Genomic DNA, 22466 nt, shown 5'->3' with positions numbered 1-22466 from the left:
AAAGCAAGGCTTTGGGCATGTTTTTTATGAGAGTATAACATTATAACATGATATAAAACTCAAAAAGTTGATTTTACATGATATTGCCCCTTTAAGATGATCACAAAATAAAATAATACAAGCGTCTTCCTGCCTCTTCATCCTCAAAAGATGGACTTTGTCAATGTATTTTCAAGTTGACATGACAGTCAGTTTTAAGRAGAAGTTTCTGAAAGGTTTTAGGCACCGCTGTAAGCAACAGGGAGAGATGGAGCACGTCATCCAACTTGCACATATTTGACAGGATTATTTGTTTTTGGCAGCCAAAGCAATAAATTTGGTCAAACTTTGAGAAGCAACAATAAAGTGCAGTCAGGTCACACGAGGTGAAATGTCTTTTGCTGTGTAAATCAAGCCTGTAGCTGCACTTTCAGTTCCTGTCTGGCTGTGATCTCCTACTGAGCTCACAGCAGAGCACCGGTGAAACAGACATAATGAATGCTGGACTTCCAGAAAGCGCCTGCCACTGACTGAAGTCTCCTCATTTCTTAGGCTGTTTTGTTGTCAGTTTCTTCCCTTGTTTGTTTTCCTCAATTTCTCGCAATTTATTTCCCTGTAAATCTCAAATTCTTATAGCAGAAAAACACAGACTCCTCCAAATGACACGTCCGTGCTGTTTAGTTCCAGATAATTGCATTAGTCACTCCATCGAGCAGATCGTCCGTCAACCAGTTATGGTGCTTCAAAGAATTTGGAAATAATTTAACTGTCAACACATAAAATATCATTATGTGAGAATGAATAAATTTAACTACCTCTTTGTAGAGAAACTACAGTGGTTCCCGTCTGCAGCTTTCTCTTTCTTTCACTATTTCTTCAACCCTCTTTTTGCTTCATGCAATGCATCTTAATGGGTTTTCATGCCTGAAGCAGATTCAAGGCCGGAGTGAGAATTTTCTGAGCTGTGGTGTGTGTATCTACCACGGCTCAATAATAACTCATATCCTACAACACTCTTGGCTATTCCCCCCCCCCAACAAACCCATCACTGTTCCACCTCTGTGCCTTTGGGGTAAGCAAGTTCACCGTGAATAATTCCACCACAGCAGCACACAGCAAGCTTGCCCAGAGGAGGATCCTGAAAAGTACATTATGTCTACCCCGGGGCACGATTCACAGSATGGTGACAGCTTCAGTCATGTTTGATAGGTGAGGATGTGCACTGCAGCAATCACCAGTAAATCCATGTGTGCCACTCTACAATAAAAGGAAATGACTCGGGGCGAAAGAGTTGCTGTGTTTTTACTTCCACTAATAAGTRCGGGGAGTCAGAAATCACCAGTAACTCGACTGGACTTTCTAACTGCAGCTGACTGATCATGTCTTCTACGGACGAATGATGTTAGGAAAATCCACATTTTCATCACTCCTCTATTTTTCCCTTGAYGTCTTCACAATGCTAATATGCTTTTTGTGCTCAAGTATTTTAATCACAATCACATAAATTAGCTGTGGGTGTTTATGGGACCCATGATAATCAAATACTGTCWATTACTGGCAAACAGTTTCCATTATCTATCCATTTATTATCTATTTACTGTATCTGTGGTCGGGCCATGAACATGCTCATAAAGGGAAACCCGGATATCCCTCAGCTCTTCCTGCGGGATCACAAAKCATTTCCAGGCCAGAGAGAAAACATAATCCCTGCAGCAAGTTCTGGGTCTGGCCCAGGGACTCCATGTGACATGCCTGGAAAACCTCCATAGGAAGGGGTCCAAAAGGCATCGTGATCAGCTGATCATTTCAGCTGAACCCTAAGGAGCAGCTTTACTCTGAGCTCCTCACCTTTTTAAAAAGAAGTTAGACCAATTTATCTGCTAAATCTCATCCTTTTGGTCATAATACATAYCTTATGACCACAGGTGAAAGTTGGAATAAAGACTAACTTGTAAATCAAAACCTTTGGCCKTTTGGCTCAAAGACTGGAACCCCAAGCCGTCCATCCAGCTTCATCCTACCATCACTCATGAACAAGACTCCTAGAACTCCTTCACTTGAGGAAGAGTCGTTCCCAACCCAGAGGGATCTGTCTAGTTGAGCCTCATGATCTCAGAAGCCRTGTTTCCATCAACGTTTTTGAATGCGCATTTTGAAGTATTACATCAGAAAAGGTGAATGGAAACGGCATGATTCGAAAAAAAACTTCCTCTAATTCGCATAAAAGTTGATACGCTCGCTTGAGGTGGTTTTTGGGTTTTTCGAAAAAGAGTTAATGCACAAAAGGAGAGATGGAAACATATTTGTCGAATAAGTTCTGACGTAGCGAACATTTACCTCACATGGTTGATCAGCTGTTCCGACTGTCTGAATGGTACCGGACCGGTGTTGTACGAAATCCAGTTCCCCTGTGAAAATCTGTTCCCCCTACTGGTTAACCTTAAAGAGAATCACTGGTCCAGCCCTCCCAACACAGAGGTAACAGATTTTCACAGGGGAACTGAATTTCGTACAACACCGGTACCAGAAAGATTGCAGCTGACTCCTCCTGATTTCGGTATCCTGTTATTCCCGTAACGTGAAGAGAATTGCATTTTTTTTCTACGTCTCTCAACCGCATGTAAAATCGCCAGAACTAGTTTTTATGACAATAATTACAACTTTCCCGATAGTAGCAACGCGTTCCTGATAACTTCTCTCCATGGTCCTGAGATGCAACTTTTACTTCCTGTTTACTACATGCTTGCATCTGTCGTAACTGATTTGCTTCAAGCCAGTTGATGGAAACACGTCTGATTCGCATTTCTTAGTGTTTTTTTTTCTTTTTGCGAAATATTTAAAATTCACTCAAAATTCGAATAATAATTGGATGGAAACACGGCTAGAGTTAGAGGACCTGATTCTCATGATAAACTCTTCACTGACTGCCCTAATGCATGCTGAAGATCATGACCTGTAGGCACAAAAAAAGCTAGAGCTGAGACCCTCAGGTTCATAAAACTGACAACACCCTCTTTGTAGGTCTTGAGCTCTTGTCCACGAACATCACAAACTAGATTGAAGAAAAGGGACAACCCTAGTGGACTCCGACCAGGAAGAAGGACTTTGTGCCAAGAATGTSACAACATCTGTCGCTTTGGTTAGACTGGAGAGCCCCGTAAAGCATCCCTGATATCGTATACTCCAGCAGAATGCCTCAGAAAGCCGTCTCCAAATCCACCAAACACATGCACAGGACAGTCAAACTCCTGTGAACCCCCTACCAGTCCTGCAGGATCTGGTCCACTGTTGCATGTCCTGGATGAAAGCCACACTTCTCCTCTTAGATTTGAGGTTTAAGACTTCCCTGTGGAGGTTGAGAAGTGTAATCCCTCAATAATTAAAACACCCTACGGTCCTCATGTTTAAAGATAGGAGCCATCACCTTGGTCTGCAACTCAGCAGGTTGCAGGTCCTCTGGACACTAATGTCGATATACTGTGCAGCCATTTTTTCTTACATTCCAGCAGAACTCTACTTATTTGTGCAATTGCAAAAAAAATATTTTGGGTAGTTATTAAAGCTAACAATCAAGCAAGATGATTAAAAAACTCAAGGCTTCATCTTCAAAGATGAATTTTTGAAGCAACGTGAACACAGTCCTAATATCTCTGAACATCTGAACAGGCCCGTTTGGAGCGCTCACGAAAAATAAAATTCTAAAATCTCTGAAATGGTAAAATTACGAAGACGCTGCAGCACATTTGAGCAGAGGACGTTTCTTTGCTTTGAACAGTTTGAGCAAAGTGTCACTCCAGAATAAGTTTTGTAAAACAAACTAATTAGAGCACATCACATGGAAGCTCTGAAACTGATAGCAGCACTAAACTGTAGATTTGGAAAAAAAACTAAGAAGAAAAAAGTTGCACTTTACTGCTTTTTTTTACTTGTTTCTCGAACTTATGCAAGAGATTTAAGACAACTTTAAATGTTTGAATAAATGTGTAAATGTCATGTGAATGTCCAGAATAAACCATAGTAAACGTTAGGCAATGATCACAAGTTTGTTATATTTGGGCCTTTTTATGACCCAGTGACCATTAAAAATAGTCAAGCAGCTCTTTAGTTTGTTCTACAAACTAGCTATTTAGATATTAAAAAGGAAAGTGGGGTTAAAAGTCAGCTCGGTGATAAAAAATTAGATCATCCTCGTTTTCTTTTTCTCTTTGTGACTTTCTGTCTCACGCTCTGAATCATTCTCGGGTCAAGCTCCTGGCACCTCGTCACTGTATTGTTTTTCCTCTATCTGCTCCATCAGAGAGTAGCAGGCCTCATTAGCGTTTGGGGCTCCTGTAGTGTCCCCGGGCCTCCGTAACCCACCCAACCGACCTCCAGCAGCCCCCGTGGGCTCCGAGCCACAAACACAACAAATCACTGAAACAAAAAAAAAATCCCTAATGCCTGAATCTTTACACTTCAAAAACACAATTATGCTAATGCCAGGAATCATTTGCCATTCCAGCTCTGACTTAATGCGGCCTTTTAGTGGAGAAAGCTAATTAGAGGCTTTAATTAACATGTGCGATACAAACTGGAGAGAAGTGCGAAGGAGCCCGTCGATCACGGAGGAGCTCGGCGAGGGCGACGAAACGGGGGAAGAGCAAGAACGGGAAGTCTGAAAGCAATGCAAATGAGGCTAGGAAGCGCCACAGGAAGGCGTGGATCTCTGCTGCAACAACGGTTTCTGTAAATATCACCGTGACCCGTAGACGGAGCGGAGTCATCTCATTAACACAGATTGGAAGGTGTCACCGGAGCTCGGCCGCGAGGGTCGGCGCTGACGCAACACAACCTGAGCTTAGCGAGGGTACCATCATTAAAAAAAAMCCCCAATAAAGTGCAGGATTTGAGTCGTTTCCCTCCACTCCTGTACAACCACATCAAGGAGGACTAACACGTCAGCCTTCTGTGTGAGACGTGTTCCACACGATCACTGCCTATATTCTTCAGTCTTTTTTTGAACGTTTATGTAAATTCAACAGCAACTTGTRGACAGGATTGAACTCATTAACATTGAACTCTGCAGCTCGGATTTTCTCAGCAGTATCGTTTTCCCTTAAAAAATAATTACAAAGCGAGCTGCAGAAAATAGAAAAGTAAAATGGATGATATGAGCTGAAAATAGGGAAAAAAGCCAGGGGAAATAAGGCTATTAACGTCTGAGCTTTTATTCTTTTTTTTTTTCTCTCTCACCTATTTGAAGTGTTTTTCTGCACAGGCAATACATTTTAATAACTGAGATTAAGATATTTCAGGACTCTAGTCATTTCTCCTCTCTCATTTTACTCATAGAATGTTTAAAGTTTAAATTAAATGATTCTTTTTTTTTCTGGGGGGAGTTTCATTAAAATCCATTAAGCTGCTGTGTTGCTTGAAATTTTAATACTTGACGTATGGAACAAAAGATTTGCTGACGCCGTTTTCCTCTATTTCCCCTGGAAATGGTCTCTCAGTTTCTTCGCATTATTTTTATATTTTTACAGTAGCATTCCTGGTGTCAATTTCCTTTCACTTTATTGCTCGCAGATTTAATCAAGTAGTGCCTGGATTGAGTTTTGTTGGAGCAACAATACTCATTGTGCTTCATATTTTGCAATGATTTATGTAGTTTGTGATGCAGGAAATAAACACTCTGCCTGCAGCTTTTGTGAGACAATTTAACTGCAAGGAGCTGAAGAGGAAAACTTAAAACGTGCTGCGTTGTTAATGAGTATAGATGAGGCATTGCGCTTGATAGTTTTTGCTGCTTTTGCACATCGAGTATGGCAGGTGCCAAAACCATGTAACACAATGATGGATCACTCAACTGGTCATGCTGACACATAAGGCAGTGCTCGCACATCACAACACTTGATCCTCCCATCCATCACCTCAAGGATCTTTGTTATTAATGTCGACGAGCAGACGTGGAACACTGAGACTCACCTGCGCGTTCGGGACAGCCAGTTTTCTTCAGCTTCGGTCACAGGAAACACTCTCGGTACATCGTGTTCTTTTGAGCTGCAAGAAAGAACAAAACACRGAGAAGCTTCAGCAGCACGGAGACACCCGTGTCGGTCTCATTAAACTGGAGRTTTTKTTTTTTTTTGACACGTTTTCAGCCTTCAGCTTGAACCAGCGTGCCATGAAATGTGCCTCTGAAACTTCTGCCACATTTAAATTCACATACAGCCAGYGCACAGATAAGCAAAGCCCCTGCAGCTTATGGAGGAACTTGTAGGTCAGTTCAGCGCCCACGCTCCTTTCTCTTCATCGTTTCATGAAATTTGACCCAAGAGTTTTGGCCAAAAAATTAAATAAATAAATTGTGCTGAGACAAAACTTTTCCCAACTCCTGTTTTGCTGCGAGAATTTTGTGAACTTTTAACCTTCTAAGCAGCAGAAACTGTGACCAAAATAAAACTTAACCTGTTCTGAATTAGGCGTGTTAGTTTGACTCTCGTTTTATTTAGTCGCAGCTTTTGGCAACACATTGGGGAGGTTTATGCTCTAAATGTACTTGGAATGGGGGTAAAAAAGGGGTATTTTTTAAACAGGATTAGCCCTGCTTGATGGAATACTGCTAAATGCCTGCTTGGTGCATTACATTTAAATGCAAAAAATAACCCCYGACAAAGCAGCAATAAATGATAAGTTTAGAGTGCTGTCATGCTTCTTATACATATAATGCAAACACAAAACTGTATATTCTGTGCAAAAAGTTTTTTAGTAGCTATAATGTTATTTCTGCTTTACTAGATGTGGGCTGAATTAAATACTGAAGTTTTTTTTCTTCTTTTTCTTACAGTTTGGAAAAACAAGTTAAACTGAATATTTATTAGGTTGAATAAGTTATATTTGCTTTTTTTTTTTTTTTTGCAAATACAAAGTGTGACAATGTAACGTCAGTGGCGGAGCCAGATATTTTTCTCAGGGGTGGCCAGATGGGGACCACTACTCACACAGGGGAGGTCAGGAAAATTACATCATTTTTTACTTAAAAATTTTCTGCAGATCTTTGTGTTTTGGTCATTTCCTTATGTCCCTATACAGCACATGTGTCAAACACAAGGCCCGCGGGCCAAATGTGGCCCACGGGTGACTCCCATGTGCCCCCCCAAAGAATTTTTTTACTTAGCATGAAATTTGTTTCTTTTATCAATGGTAAACTTTTAATTTATGATTAAATGCAACAAAATAAATTTAATAAAAATAAAGGAAATAAAAATAAATTTAATAAATTCCTGTCCCTGAGCTGTTGGCTTTAAGTAACTGAGGAATTTAGTTGGATAGCACAGTATTAATGTCTGAAAATAAGCTGCTTAAAGTCAGCATCAACCATRAACTAAATAATATTTCTGTATTCATTTCAGATTTAGTCACTCATACACTTAGTTCTTATCAGTGTTTAAAAGAGGACRTGTTAAAACACTGTTTAGTCAAAGTTAAACATGAAACGTCAACGTTTATTACAAGTGGCCCTTTGAGGGCCACCATAACGCTCATGTGGCCCTAGGTGAAAATGAGTTTGATACCCYTGCTATACAGGCAGTGACTACCTTATAAACATGGGCGTCCACTGTTGGGGGGTCTGGCAGTCCTCCCCCAGAAAAATCTGAATCAAATGGATGCCATTTCCTGCATTCTGGTGTTTTTAACAGGTTATTAAACATAATTTTCCCTACATAAATAAACACTTGATTTAACAATTAATTCAGAGACAGATTATTCATTAAACTGGTTCCATCATCCTGTTTTTAAACTCACTGCTTTAGCTGAGATAAGGTTAATTAATGTGACACAATTTATCATATCCAATGACTTTAAGGGTGCTTTTTACTTTTATATTGTTTATAGATTTATTTTCAATTGTAACACATCATTGTGCCAAATAAGGATGACACTCAACTGCATGTTTAAAGCTAATATTAATAGGTGCAACATTGATAATCACAAACAGTGAATTTAGAGGGGTGTTTCACTTTTTCTAGTGATAGGCCTACTCATAACCTAAAGGGACAGAGAATCATGCAGAAAATGACAAAAAAAAAAACATTTGTCACCGTAAGTCCAAAGGTTGACACCATAAATCAGATTATATAGGCATGTTCTGTACATAAAGAAAATCATCACTTCTTTGTCATTAGTCTTCTTCAGTGATAGAGCTTGGTAATATTTCAAACTGGTAAACACTGCCACCAACTGTTCAGGAGGATTATTACACCCCTAAAGGTTGTTTCACTGTGGAAGGGGTGTGTCCTGCAGGGTGGCCAATGGGGTGACCAAAGATTTGTCTGGCCACCCCCTGGCTCCGCCCCGTGTAATGTGCTTGTTGTTCCGTCTCTAATTTTGTATTCTGATTGAAGCAGACGTCATGGTATCTCAAACAAGGTGCTCTTGTTCTGACATTATTGAATTAGCAATGCAGCAGGGTGACGGCGCTCATATCGCTTCACATTCAAGGTCAGCGACTATTAAGTGGTTATAAAACGTGTTCCTTATTAATATGATACAGCAGGAACTTGTTTCCCCCCAGAGGACACGAGGAGGAGACGACGGGGTGGACGAGTTCACGCTGAGCCTTGAGAAGCTGATGCTTAATGAGTGGCATTTGGGGAACAGTTTGGAACAAGTACGATTTTTTTTTAAATGATCCATTTATTCCACAGTTATAGTCAAGTTAAACGCCCGGACACATTTTAAGAGTTTGCGAGTTCACCGGAAAGCCATTTCCTCAGGAAAATCTTCAGCCAGCTTCATTTAATCTACTGTTTTTAGGTCTGTTTTGTTCCACATTGATCGAAAACTTATTCTGCATCCAAGCTCCACTTCCACCACTAACAGCAGTAAAATGAGCAGAACAGCAACGGCTAATTGATTGGTAGAGCAAGCTGTTCTGGCGATAGTTGGACCATTTCAGTCATTTTTCACGCAATGGTGTCAAACATCTCACACGCTGCTTTTCTTTATCATGTGGCAGCTAATGAAATATGTTTAATGGATTGTCAATCAAATTAGAGAGTTTGCAGCTTCTCGCCTCATTGGCAGCTTCTTTTGGACAGAAGTCGGTTCATTTAACGATGAAAGGAATCAGTTTGAATTTGTGCACGTATATGAAAAACGAGGCTTCCTCTGGAGAAGGAGCAATAAACGGAGCAAAATTTGCGCCCTTTGAGTAAACAGTATTTCATAGCTCTCATAAAGGAATCAATATAATTCAGAGAGATGGAGCAGAAGAAGAAGAAAACAAAACAAAACAAATGGAAGTGTTGCTGAGGCTGGCATCAGAGGGCCCTTTATAGTAAACTTGATTAAAAGAAAATTGCTTTCAAGTGCTCTCAGCGGGCCGGGAGGTTGAGTGGGTGTGCTCTTGTGGGTTTCAGGGTGAGGAAACAAGATGAAGAAATGCTTTGAAACTGCCGGAGGAGAAAAAAGAAGAAGAAAAAAAAAACGTGTGGAGGCAATGGTGACACAGTGGCGCAATATTTCTTATCAACAATTTAGGTACATTTTCATATACACTGCACCTCTGTGAGATAAGGTAATTCTATTTTAGTGCCTCTCTATTACAAAAAAGTGGTTTAGATGGCATAAACTTTAAAATTGTCTTTTCATATTAAAAGGGCAACTTCCTGTTTCATATATCCCAGTTAAAACTTAGCTAGGTGTTCCTAAAAACATTTTCTTTAGCAAAAATCCATTAAATGTAAATATACTGTAATAATTTATCTATGGTTTATATATATATGTGGTATCCAGATAAGGCTTCCTTTGGCCCCGAGGCACCATTTGGGGACCTCTTATTTAGTATATAAGATAAGAATTAAGTTATTTTAAACTGGCATCAGGTGAGTCAAAGATGCATGGATAGATCAGACAATTAAATAATTTATGAGTGGATTTTAGCTTGTTAGGTATGCACCTGACAGAAATGTCAGAGGGATGAGGTCTTTAATTTGGGAACTGTCAAATTTGTATAATTTATTCCCTGATAAATTCAAAAAGACATCAGGAGATCAAATACTGTTTCTGATTTCCATGAAACCGCCAGCTAATTGGTTTTTAAAGAGTGGAATAATTCAACCTGCGGGCTTTAAAGTTGCCCGATTTTTGGTGAGAATAATATCAGGAGTGCATTACTGTGAAAAACTTTGTTAAATGTGTTTTTGATTTGATTTAAATGGATTTCTTTATCCTTGCAACTCATTTAAAAGACAGTCAGTCTAGACATGAATAAAAAACAAACAAACAGGAGCAACAAAGAGCCCCGGTGAGACACAGATGTGTTAAAGTGTAGCAACGCCGAAGTAACAGTGAAGTCTAAATATTTCATCACCATAAAACTGTGTTTTGAGGATTGTTAAAGCATCGAATCAGAGCTGAGATGAAGCCGAGTAATGACTGAAAACAATAGATAAACAGGTTCTTTTTAAAGGCAGGCGATAATGTAATTASTTGTCTGTCAGTAAAATTTCTCAGGAGGCACTGGACTGATGGGAACTCTCAGAAAGCAATGGCTGGGCTGTATTTTAATTCAGGGGTTGCAGCCCAGGTAGGCTGAATTTACTGTCCCGTTAGGCCGAAGGCTGTCCCATTTCGTGTGCTCCTTCTCATGAGACCCCATTGGCTGCAGTTGAATAGCCTGAACGACCAAAATTATCCCAGGGTTCATTAAACTAAACAAGAAAACGAGACGGCGTAGTTTGGAAACTCATCACGGACTGAAGAATTTGATTTTAAATTATAAGTTTGGCTGCCCAGTGGATGAAATTTATGCTGCAATGAAATGCTGAATAAAATGCAAGCTAAACCCAAATTATTCATGTTTTTATTAATTTATGTGTAACATTTTTAATAATACTGTATATTGTGTGAAGTTATTTCCTCCTGTCAAGAGTTTGAAGGCACATGATGTGATACGTATGACTCTGGTGATGTGGTGATGTGTGGTCATGGAAACATACATCATCCATATAGATCGTCTCATTTTTTTTTAGCCGTTTTATACAGCCTGATTGGACGGCGAAGGGCGTGGCCTCCGTGGGCTGCAAGTGCAACCCCTGAGTTGAGACACGGCCAATAAAAGTATTTCTTTATATAACACAAAAAATAAAATAAAAATAAAAAAATCACTGATGATTAAGAAATTTAAAAACTAATAAGTTCTTTTAAAGAAACAGTAGAAAAAAATAAACATACTTGATTCAACAACTTGATTCAAAATGGCTGCCACAGCTAATGTAAGATAGAAAACACAAGATTTAGCTATAGAAGAGCTAATTTGGAGTGGCAGTAGCTAAAAAACATCCCCAACAATCTATTTTACGAAACTAAATGTTTGCAGTTTGTGAATTTTTAAGAAAAATAATTTATCAACTGAACTTAATTTTTTATGATTATAGTAAAACAATAAAACTGTCTCATTAGTTTTTATTAAAACACAAATGTAACCCATCATGTCGAAATTAGGATTAAGTCAAATTTGATCAAAAAGACCAAGTTACATTTTGAGATTTGGGGCTTTAAAAGCTACATTTTGATACCTGGATCATTCAGATATCATGAGCTTATACAGAGATATGACTTAATTTGTCTTGTTGGTTATGAAAATACATTACTGTTTGGTCTAAATACTAATTTTATGTAAATTTATTGAGTAATTTTTTACGTCAATATAAAGAGGAAACCTCAAATAGTTTTGTATATTAAGATTTCCCAGTTGAGAAGAAACAAAAACATTTCTAGCTCACGGGAAATTTTTCAAATTTTAATGTGTTTTTCCTTAAAATCAAGTTTTTTGTTGTTACTGCTCAAAAAATGCTTCAAAAATTTTTTTAGTATTATATGTCAGACAGCTCATTCAAATGATTCATTGAAAAAGCATTAACTTGTTATATTTTGACTGAATGCAATTTTTGCACACATTTAAATCAAAATCCTATATTTGCATTTTTCTACACATTCCATTTTTAGACTTAATCCTCGTTTTGATGTGATGGGTCACAAATGTGATCCTGACATGATTATAAAAGTGGGTGTCCTGGAGTCTAGACATAGCAAAAGAAACGTTTAACTTTTCTAAAAAAAAATATTATTTGCCTGTAAAATGTGACAAGTTTGTGTTTATTTGGCAGGTTTCTGTGAGACCAGACAGTCTCAGCCTGTGTGGTTACTGAAAGTAGAGTAGTTGCTCCTGCATCTTCCCTGGAAATGACTCTAAATCGCACCAAATGAAAAGAAATGTGTGTTTTTAAAACATGCTGCTTATTTTAAAAAAGTGTTCAATCTAAAATGTTAAGATTTGATAGCAACAYCTGTAGTTTTTGCATTTCTCTCTCCCCCAGCCCCACGCTAAAGCTCTGTGAGGCGCAGCTGACAAAAGCTTGTAGCGACTTGGCATTCTAGAGGAAGTGCAGCCCACAGACAGACACGGAGACAAGATGGGACACTTCAGTGACCACGCTCTGATGGGTAAAATCCCCCGGTCCGACAAACTCATCCCACACGATTGATGGCTGCTGTGACAACAGCCCTTCTCGTCACAGGCTGGAGAACAAGCTGTTGTGAAGGTCTGGGAACGGAAGATAGACCCCGGAGGGGAGGCTTGATTTACAACCCCGAGTCGAGATGGAAGCAGCGTCGCCCACAAGCTTTAGACGTCCCTCCAGCAGAATCAGTCTCCCTCAGCCTATCTGCCTGCCTCGCTTCTCGTCGCCCTTCTAGTGCCTCTTTGCCTGCCTCCTGACAGCAAGAAAAAAACTAAATGACACCTATAAAAACATAAATATTTTAACCTTCACTTCAGCGGACAAGCTAACCCAAAATGTCAGCTTTAGCTAATATTAGTAATTTTTTTTGGAACAAACTAAGGCAGAGGGAGAGGATGCTTGTCAATGTTTAGACAGATATCGCAGGAGATGGAGCTAAATTTACCATCTCATGTCACTGCATTTCAGTGAGGCAAAACAAAGTGAGGACACTCAGAGGGTTAACCGCTGCTAGACAAAACAACAACCCTGCAGGAAGAGATAACGCTGTGTTTTGTGGGAAACGTGTCACCTTAAGGCAATCATACACAGCACAACACCGTTGTATGTGTTGCAGGAAAAGATAGGCTGTTGTTTCTGTCGGCTGGGGGAATAAGAAAATAAATAAAAAATTCACAACACCTTGGACACCCACGAGTTCGGTGAGCAGCTTTTTATTGTGAGGCACAGATAGAAGAAAGATATTTCAGTCTCACATTCTGTTCCTTCCTTTCAGACACTTTCTCATGTGGAAAACGACACGTCTTGTTTATCTACAAATCAGGAAAAATTGCTTTTAGTTTCAGATTTGTCGGAACTCAGACATGATGCATCATTTCGTGGTCATTTGTATTCAAGTCAACGACACTGACAGCAGCTATAGAGCCAACCTGACATCCTTTAACCAGACTAAATAAAACCTGTCATGAGCCTGCTCAGCTCTTGACCACATATTCAGCTGCTTTTATACGCCAAAGTCCTTTCGACACACAGCCCCCCCCTCCTCCTCCCGCTCGTCTTTAATCTGCTGTTGAGCGAGTGAAGACACCCTCTCTCTTGCCTCCGTCTCTCTCCTGAGCCGTATCAATATTCATGGGTCTGCCGGGTGCGTTTGTGCATTGGCTGTCTCATTAGCCTTTGATCCCCCCTCGTGCGAGGCCTGTCGGAGCGTTGCGGCGCCAACAACAGAGCGGCGTTTGAAGTGCAGAGAGAACATCTGCTTGCATTGATCTCCATATACTTTCTTTGCCATCCATGCGCACGGCCACGAGTGCACAGATGCAGCCCACAGGCACATGAATACATGCATCTACTGTGGGCTCGGCGCGTCACTCGCAGAACCATCTCACGGCACTCCTTAAACCCAGCTTAGACCGGTAATAGATTAGTTGAGCTACAGAGATTGAACGCACAGTTTTTATTCTGAGTGATGAACTGGTTATGCTGTAGACAGATAGAAGGGATTAAGGCCTTAGAGACTATTTCTTTTTCTTACACTTTAAACCAACAAATATACAGACCATACCTCTTGATGTGGGGTTATATGGAAAGGTTATGAACTATGAATATCTTACCTGCAGTAGTGCTTTGCATGACCTTAAAGATTAGCAAACTAGTGGCTAATCTGAGCATCTTAAAATGACTAATATTGAACATTTCAAGGCGATTTGTGAAAAACACCAGTTTATAAAGCTTTACGCCACCGTCAGTCTGGTAGATTTGGCTACAGATATTTGTTTCTTCACGTAGACTAAATTATCGGTCAACAATTTTTAACCCCTTAAGACTTAAGTAAAAACTTGGTAATCAGTCATACGTGTACAAATTTAACCAGCATAGGAAAAATGATGCAGTAACTCCTACAACAAGCTTAACGCAGTGAAAATGCCAYACACTAAAAAAAATCAAAACATTTGCGTTGGATTTACTTAAATGATGTCAACAGGTTCTACTCAACTGAATTGAGTAAATCTAAAGCATTTTTTATTTACTTTAAGTGAATGTGAAGTAATTGTGTTAGATTTACTCAATTAAAAAGATTTACTCTATTCAGTTGAGTAGAACCTGTTGACATAATTTGAGTAAATCCAATGCAAATATTTAGATTTTTTTGAGTGATTTGTTTAAATGAAGCAATTATTGTTATATTTTGTTAAATGAAATATACATTGAAGCTAAAAATAACAAAAAAGTACATTGCCTTGATTTCTAAAAATGTATGTTCATCTTGCGCTTACAAATATCTACAGAATCCTGTGTAAGATGAAAATAACCAATATGTACATTTATTTAAAAATGTTCATGTGAACAGCAATAAAATGCTTAAAACAGCAGAAACCCATTTTATTCTCATCTCTTCCCAGACTAGCAAGAAACTCATTAAATACATTAGAATTCAACTTTTTCTCCAAACAGAGAACAGGTGAGATATTTACTATTCATTAGCTCTTCGCTGAAACCCATGTAAAACCTATACAGTTCTGGTTGAGGTTACACACAGAAAAGATACACATAAAATCAAAATTGAGGGAGTTGTGTGGGTGGTTTTTAGATATTTTTGATCATATCCATATTAAAAACCAAATGGTAAATTTCAACAGTGAAATTCACTTTTGAAAAGCATTTCAAAAGATTATCCTTTAACCAAGTGTGAAGTTTGCTTTAAAAATGTCAAAGCAGCCGACGTTGAATGGTGTCATACTATAAAAGAGCTCAGACATCACAGTGTCACTCGGGCTCGTATCACACTCTGTCTGCTCCACGGGCTTTTTAAGAAAAGCCTGGAGTCGCAYTGAATTTCTCCATCCACCACCACCCTGTCATCACTGAACACTTGGTCTCTACGGCGTTAAATACTTTCTGCAGTGCAGCCAGAAAAAGAGTTCACATGACATCATGACATGTGGACAAAGAGGGCTCCTGGCGCTGTAATATTTAACAACTCTGCTGTCCTCTGAAATAAGATCTGCTGAACATAAAGCAGACTTTAACATGAGAGGAGCTTGTCTGGGCTGGGCAGCGGATCAATACAGCCAGTGTGTGTGATAACATTAAACCGCCCTTAACGGCACTAATGAAGAGAGTGGCTGACAGATACTCAGGGAAACCTGTGTCAAAGAAGCAGCCTGTTAAAGAGAGTTCATTAGATAAAGTGTGCTGAAATGTCACCTTGTAATAAAGCATTTTAACTCGGTGTTAAAGTAAAAATAAGACAACTGTAAACCAATCACAGCTTTGGGATTAATCAAAATATATGCTAGTGAAAAATGGGATTGTTGAGCTTGATTTTTGAAGTTTTTAGTTGTGAGCAGGAGGATAAAAACAGTGAGCAGACTCTTTATCAGGTCACTTTGTGCAGAATTGCAGGGAGCGTTATCAGTCTTCAAATGTCAAAGGAACAGTGTCTCAACAGATTTTCACTGACATTTTGATAAAACAAACCCCATTTTGCTCCATCTAGTCTCGCACACACTTAAAGTAACCCACTGCTAAAAAAAAAAAGAAGAAGAAAATAAACAGAACTTGCAGGATGAGGAATAAAAGGACTTGGAAGATAACGTACCTCGTCTGGGAGGGTTTTAAGTTCAGGACCGGTGAGGTGGGACCGCCTGCCTTCTGTCTTCTCCGGGATGAAGACTCAGGAGGAGAGCTGCTCCTCTGCTGCCTCTTCTCTGCCTCTGGCTCCTTCTGCACAGACTCAGCTCCTCTCACTATCATACCTCCCTTACCCTCCCACCCCACTTTTTCTTTTTTTTTGCCCTCCTCTTCTACTCCTCCCCTTTTCTAACCCGCTCCCTCCCGTTTTTCCTCCCTCCTGCACCACTCGAACCCTCAAACCTGAAGAAAACCAGGGATTTTCTCCCCAGCTTTTATTACAACACATCAATGGTAAGTATATGAAGTTTTTTTGGGAGTGGTTTCATTATTATCTTTTACTAAAAGCATAAATCACCACACAAACACTCGTTGCATTCAATTACAAACTTTAATCTGAACACTTTTTTTAAAAGAACATTTGAGAAGTAGCATCTAAATATCGTAAGTTTCAGTGTCRGTGTGTAAAAAAAGGTGAACATATTTAACTTTTTTTCTGAGGGGGTGTGGATACGAAGGGGAGGCGAGTTCTGGAAATGATAAAAGATTTTTTTAAGGCCTTTAAAAATTCAGAACCCAGTGTGCACATGTGGAGAAAATAAAGTGACTGAAGAGAGTGGACTGATGCTGAAACAAAGGAGCCACTTACAGCCCAGCGAGGGGCTTCAGATAAGAATAAAGCCCCCCCAAGTGTGTTTGCAGGCTCCACTTATTGGTGAAAATTATTTTTTTTAACCTCACTCGCCTTTTATAACACAAATCCCAAATAGGATCAGTACAAGATGACCAGGCGTGGATTCCTCAGCACCGTCCACCTCTCAGCCCTTCTTTTTCCTCTTCTTTTATCCCCCCCTTTTTTGCTTTCACAGACAACCCACCGCTGAATCTGCCCCTGTTTCCATAGTGACACTTTCCCCGACTCCGGCTCCACATAATCAAGTGAACGGGATGGGGGGTGGGGGGCCGAGGGTGAGCGAGAGAGAGAGGCTGTGAGTGAGATGGGGGTTGAAGGAATAGCCAAGTTGAGAAAGAACATAAAAAAACATAGACAACACAAAGAGAAAGTCAATAAAGACGGTTTTGTCAGCAGCAAACAGTGACGTTGGCTGAAGCCCACCACTGGCCGGTGGGCTCTGATCAGGTGCTGCTCAAAGCCCTGGCATATGGCTGAAATAATTATCGAGCTCATCAAACAGCGAGATGGCCACTCGTGCTCCGCGACAATGCTCCCGCCCGAGCAGAGATGAATTATTAGAGAGAGTTGATCAATCTGAATTTTAATGCGCGCGCCGCTCAGCGTGGGTTTGCCGCAGGATGCCAGGGGGAGACGGTGGGAACCTTCCTCCAATGCTGGAACGGCATTATGCACAACAATTTAAGGGACATTACAAATCGTTCTGTTTCAAAAAATTTAACCAGCCTATCAGCACGGGCCGGCTGCGTCGCTCTRTTTATTGGTACGCTCATCAGTCTTTTTGATGGATATTTTTATGAATCTTTTTTTCCCCCAGATTTATGCTCCACTGATCATTAATCAACGCTGGCAATCCACTAACTTTTTTGTGTTTTTGTTTTCAGTAGAGAGGAAAAAAAGTTKTTGAATGATGGACGGTTGTTGGAAAAACCTGGATTTCTGCTGGATTAGCCATGTGAAAATGTGGTGGGTTGTGAAAGTAAAGTGATGGAGAGGTGGAGGATGATACTAGAAATAATGTGAGAAAACCATCACTAACTCTAACGAACACAGCTCACAGCTTGGGGGAACCTACGGTCCGATTTCTTTTTTTTCTCTTCCCGCTCAAAGTTTGAGCCAATTTTTTCCTCTCGACTAAATGAATGAACTTGAATGAATGAATTAACGACAGGCTCAAACTTTTGTTTTCTTAGCTTTAAAGTAGATAAACCACTGCATGAACTTGGCATCAATCTGTTCTGTTTCAAATAGACGCGCGACGGAAGCTCTTCCTCACAGCACGTAGCTGCAGAGGCCCGCTTTCACACATTTTACACCCCTGCTCGTTCGATTAACCAACTCCCAAACATCAGCGTGTCATGAACTGATAGATACCCAGGTGGTTCTAGTATTATTTTGGAGACACTTWCGTAAAGTCACCTTTCACAGACCTTGGTTTGCAGCTTCAAATGTTATCAGTCCAATAAATGGCTCCWATCAGATGTTATCACTTAGAAAACGTCTAATGAACGGTCTTCTCTAGCCCCTATGAGTCTCGGTGTTATCACTTATTAACCAAACTGTTCACATCTTCAGTTAGAAGTTAATTAGTGGACGTTCACTCAGGAGTTTTGGGTTTTCAACTCTTTAAAAGGTCTATTTTACTTTCAATCATGTGTTTAGTTTTAGACAAAAGAAAGTACTTTGCTTTAAGAGGGGAAAAGGAAAGTTAAACTTTAAACTGAGGTACACAAAGAGTTTTGCCACATCCTTTTGATGATTAAGTAATACTACTTGTCATTCCTTGGTAGAAGATGGTCAAAGGTTTTCCAATGTGAGCACAACTCATACATTGGTTTCATGGCACCTGGGCGGTCTCCTGTCCATGTACTAACTTAGCTTCCAAAATCAGACAAGACCTGGTGTGTTCAAGGTGGTATGGCCACCTACAGTGGTTTGCAAAAGTATTCATACCCCTTGAACTTTTCCATATTTTGTCACATTACAACCACAAACATAAATATATTTCACTGGAATTTAATGTGAAAGACCAACACAAAGTGCTATACAATTGTGAAGTGGAAGCAAAATTTTACATGAATCAAAACATTTTTTACAAATAAAAAACTGAAAAGTGCGATGTGCAAAAKTATTCAGCCCCCCTGAGTCAATACTTTGTGGAGCCACCTTTTGCTGCAATTACAGCTGCAAGTCTTTTAGGGTATGTCTCCACCAGCTTTGCACATCTAGTGACTGCAATTCTTGCCCATTCCTCCTTGCAAAACAGCTCAAGCTCAGTCAGATTGGATGGAGAGCGTTTGTGAACAGCAGTTTTGAGATCTTGCCACAAATTCTCAATTGGGTTTAGGTCTGGACTTTGACTGGGCCATTCTAACACATGAATATTCTTTTTTTTAAACCACTCCATTGTAGCTTTGGCTTTATGTTTAGGGTCGTTGTCCTGCTGGAAGGTGAACCTCCGCCCCAGTCTCAAATCTTTTGCTGACTCCAACAGGTTTTCTTCCAAGATTGCCCTGTATTTGGCTCCATCCATCTTCCCATCAACTTTGACCAACTTCCCGGTACCTGCTGAAGAGAAGCACCCCCAGAGCATGATGCTGCCACCACCATATTTGACAGTGGGGATGGTGTTTTCAGAGTGATGTGCAGTGTTCTTTCTCCGCCACACATAGCGTTTTGCATTGTGGCCAAAAAGTTAAATTTTGGTCTCGTCTGACCAAAGCACCTTCTTCCACATGTTTGCTGTGTCCTCAACATGGCTTCTGGCAAACTGCAAACGGGACTTCTTATGGTTTTCTTTTAACAATGGCTTTCTCCTTGCCACTCTTCCATAAAGACCACATTTGTGTCGTGCACGACTAATTGTTGTCCTGTGGACAGTTCCCCCACCTGAGCTGTGGCTCTCTGCATTTCATCCAGAGTCACCATGGGCCTCTTGGCTGCCTCTCTGATCAGTGATCTCCTTGTTCGGCCTGTAAGTTTAGGTGGACGGCCTTGTCTTGGCAGGTTTACTGTGGTGCCATACTCTTTCCATTTCCGGATGATGGATTGAACAGTGCTCCGTGAGATGTTCAAAGCTTGGGAAATCTTTTTATAACCTAAGCCTGCTTTAAACTTCTCCAAAACCATATTCCTAACCTGTCTGGTGTGTTCTTTGGACTTCATGATGCTGTTTGCTCCCCAATATTCTCTTAACCAACATCTGAGGCCGTCACGGAGCAGCTGTATTTGTACTGAGATTAGATTACACACAGGTGGACCCTTTTGAGTCATTAGCAGTCATCAGGCAACTTCTGAATGCAATTGGTTGCACTCAGGGAAAAGGGGGCTGAATACTTTTGCACGTCGCACTTTTCAGTTTTTTATTTGTAAAAAATGTTTTGATTCATGTAAAATTTTGCTTCCACTTCACAATTGTATACCACTTTGTGTTGGTCTTTCACATTAAATTCCAGTGAAATATATTTATGTTTGTGGTTGTAATGTGACAAAATATGGAAAAGTTCAAGGGGTATGAATACTTTTGCAAACCACTGTAAACCAAGGTATACAGAGGTTTGCCGTACTCCTTTTTTATGTTAGTGTACTAAGCAGTAGTTTCATATTGCAAGTATTTTTTGTGAAATTAAGACCTAAATTTCTGTCTGCAACGTGTTGATAGTTCTGTTGAATAAAAGAGGTAAACACTTTCATTTTCATTATTACCTCCGCCAAGGGCGAGGTAATGTTTTCGGTCGCGTATGTCTGTCGTTCTGTCTGTGGACAACATTACTCAAAAACTTGTGGACAGATTGTCATGACATTTTTATCGCATGTGGGTACTGGGCCCAGGAACACACCTTTAAATTTTGGTGATGTTCTGGATCACGATGCGGATACAGGAATATTTTTTTCTTTTGATGCTCTGAGATCGGCAAAGCTGTGATGCTTTCACAGGGCTTCTGTAAAGAAAAAAACAGTGAGCTGGATTGGACAGCACGGACTTCAAACTTTATAAAAATAATGTTAAAACCACATTTAATGATGAATAATTTTTTGCCATAATGTGCGCATTTTTGCACATTTGGTGCGCATTTAGAGAACGTTTTGTGACCAGGAAGTGGGTGACTGCACCATGAAACCTATTTTTCCCATTTCCTCAAACACACCACATTTCCGAAACAACCAAGCGCTACTAGGCTTGTAAACAGAGAGCTTCCAGGCCTCAAAGTTTGGAGACGGGGGAGCCAGGAAGCACTTTATAAAGAGAGTCAAACCATTAGAAACTCATACAAGGGGATAAAACAGACGTTTTACATGGTGAAATGTGACTGATGAAAACTTAGGAGCTTAATCCCACACCAGTTTGACGAATAACGTCGGGTGATGAGTCTGACTTTATTTTTTGTCACATTGGACTCCACAGAGAAGAAATCCTGTGCACACTGCCTGCTTAAATGTTCACTATGTCAGAACTTATTTGGCAAATTTGTTTCCATCTCTGCTTTTGTGCAATAACTTTTACAGGATGGGGGAAATTGGTCTTGGCGGAGGTTTGCACTCTCCGAGTGCTTCTAGTTTTGCAAAGCTTTTGGTGTTTCTTCCAACCAAGTTGGTTTTCCTCCAGGACATGTGTACACCACACAGCTATAAATACAACTGTTTTATTTAGAAGAAAGAGTGAACGTTCCTGAGAGGAACAAGAAGAACTGGGTTGTTGTASATCATCATTTTTGCAGCATTAATCACCATGGAATGGGATTACCGCCAGCTGCCGTCCTTCCTGTGTGATCAACGAGCTGCAGCGATATGACTTGTGAATCATCTAATTCTCTATTGATCCCCCCGGGCAGCCTGCCTCCCCACCACCACCACCACAGGCAGGAAGGTCAGGAGGCAGGGTCAGCCGCTCGTGGACCTGGAGCAGATTTAGAGTCGTGATTAAAAATGAAACTTCTGCAGGGAGGACGCCGAGGGTTAGAGGGATCCAGTGCGAGCTTTTATGGCTTACAGGGTGCTTTTTCCTGCCTCGAGGCTCTTCTGGTGGTTCTGCCCTCAAGGAAAACTCACTTTTAACACCTAGAGGAAAATTATTTTCCGTTTTTCTTTTTTTAAAACGTGTCAAGTAGCAGTAACACAGAGTCATGTTTATATTTGTGTGGGAATCAGTGATTTTGCTTGCACCGTCTTGTTTTTGTCGATACTTTTCCCTCATTTTGAACAAGAAAATTGCACATCCTTTTCTGGTGTGAAAGACAAATTAGATGTTGGGCTTTCCCCTAACCGCCATGTCGGCAGCATCCCTGTCATCCAATTTGGTAATCTCCCTGCCTCTAAGAGTGCTTCCTTGTCARGCAACAGACTTGTCGGGAAGATTTATGTCTCACTAACTTTAAATTCCAATCTCAGCCTGTTMGTTATACACCGGCTTTAGTTCTGTTGGCAGGATGACGGACAGCTGGCTGATTGGGGAGCTGTGGATTTTTGTGCCCTCGAGTCAGATTCTGTTGGGATTCGACCAATTACTGCTCAAGGGCATCAAGACAAGGCACRGGGAGGGATGGCATCACCGCAGGTTGGATCTAACCCCCCCAAGAGATGTTTGTGYTAGTCACCGCCATACAATAGGATCCTGTGAGACGTGGCAGGTTGTGTTTCTTGCAATTTGACGGGGG

At 40.4% G+C, this 22466-nt stretch overlaps 1 long non-coding RNA gene across 2 annotated transcripts in view; it reads right to left on the bottom strand.

Moving 5' to 3' along the window:
- Positions 1-16220, bottom strand: part of LOC106521780 (uncharacterized) — a 62111-nt gene extending 45891 nt beyond the window's left edge. The window contains exons 1-2 of one of the 2 annotated variants that reach the window (XR_001310706.1): positions 16087-16220; positions 5944-6018 (exon numbers count right to left, since the gene is read on the bottom strand). This is a non-coding gene — a long non-coding RNA (uncharacterized LOC106521780). The remainder of the gene's footprint in view (positions 1-5943; positions 6019-16086) is intronic. The other variant, XR_001310707.1, reaches the window with a different exon arrangement.
- Positions 16221-22466: the final 6246 nt, after the last annotated feature.

Source organism: Austrofundulus limnaeus, unplaced genomic scaffold (genome assembly GCF_001266775.1).
Source record: "Austrofundulus limnaeus strain Quisiro unplaced genomic scaffold, Austrofundulus_limnaeus-1.0 Scaffold115, whole genome shotgun sequence".
Classification (NCBI taxonomy): Eukaryota; Metazoa; Chordata; class Actinopteri; order Cyprinodontiformes; family Rivulidae; genus Austrofundulus; species Austrofundulus limnaeus.
The sequence above is the reverse complement of the archived record's forward strand: the minus strand, read 5'-3'. Positions and strand labels throughout refer to the sequence as shown.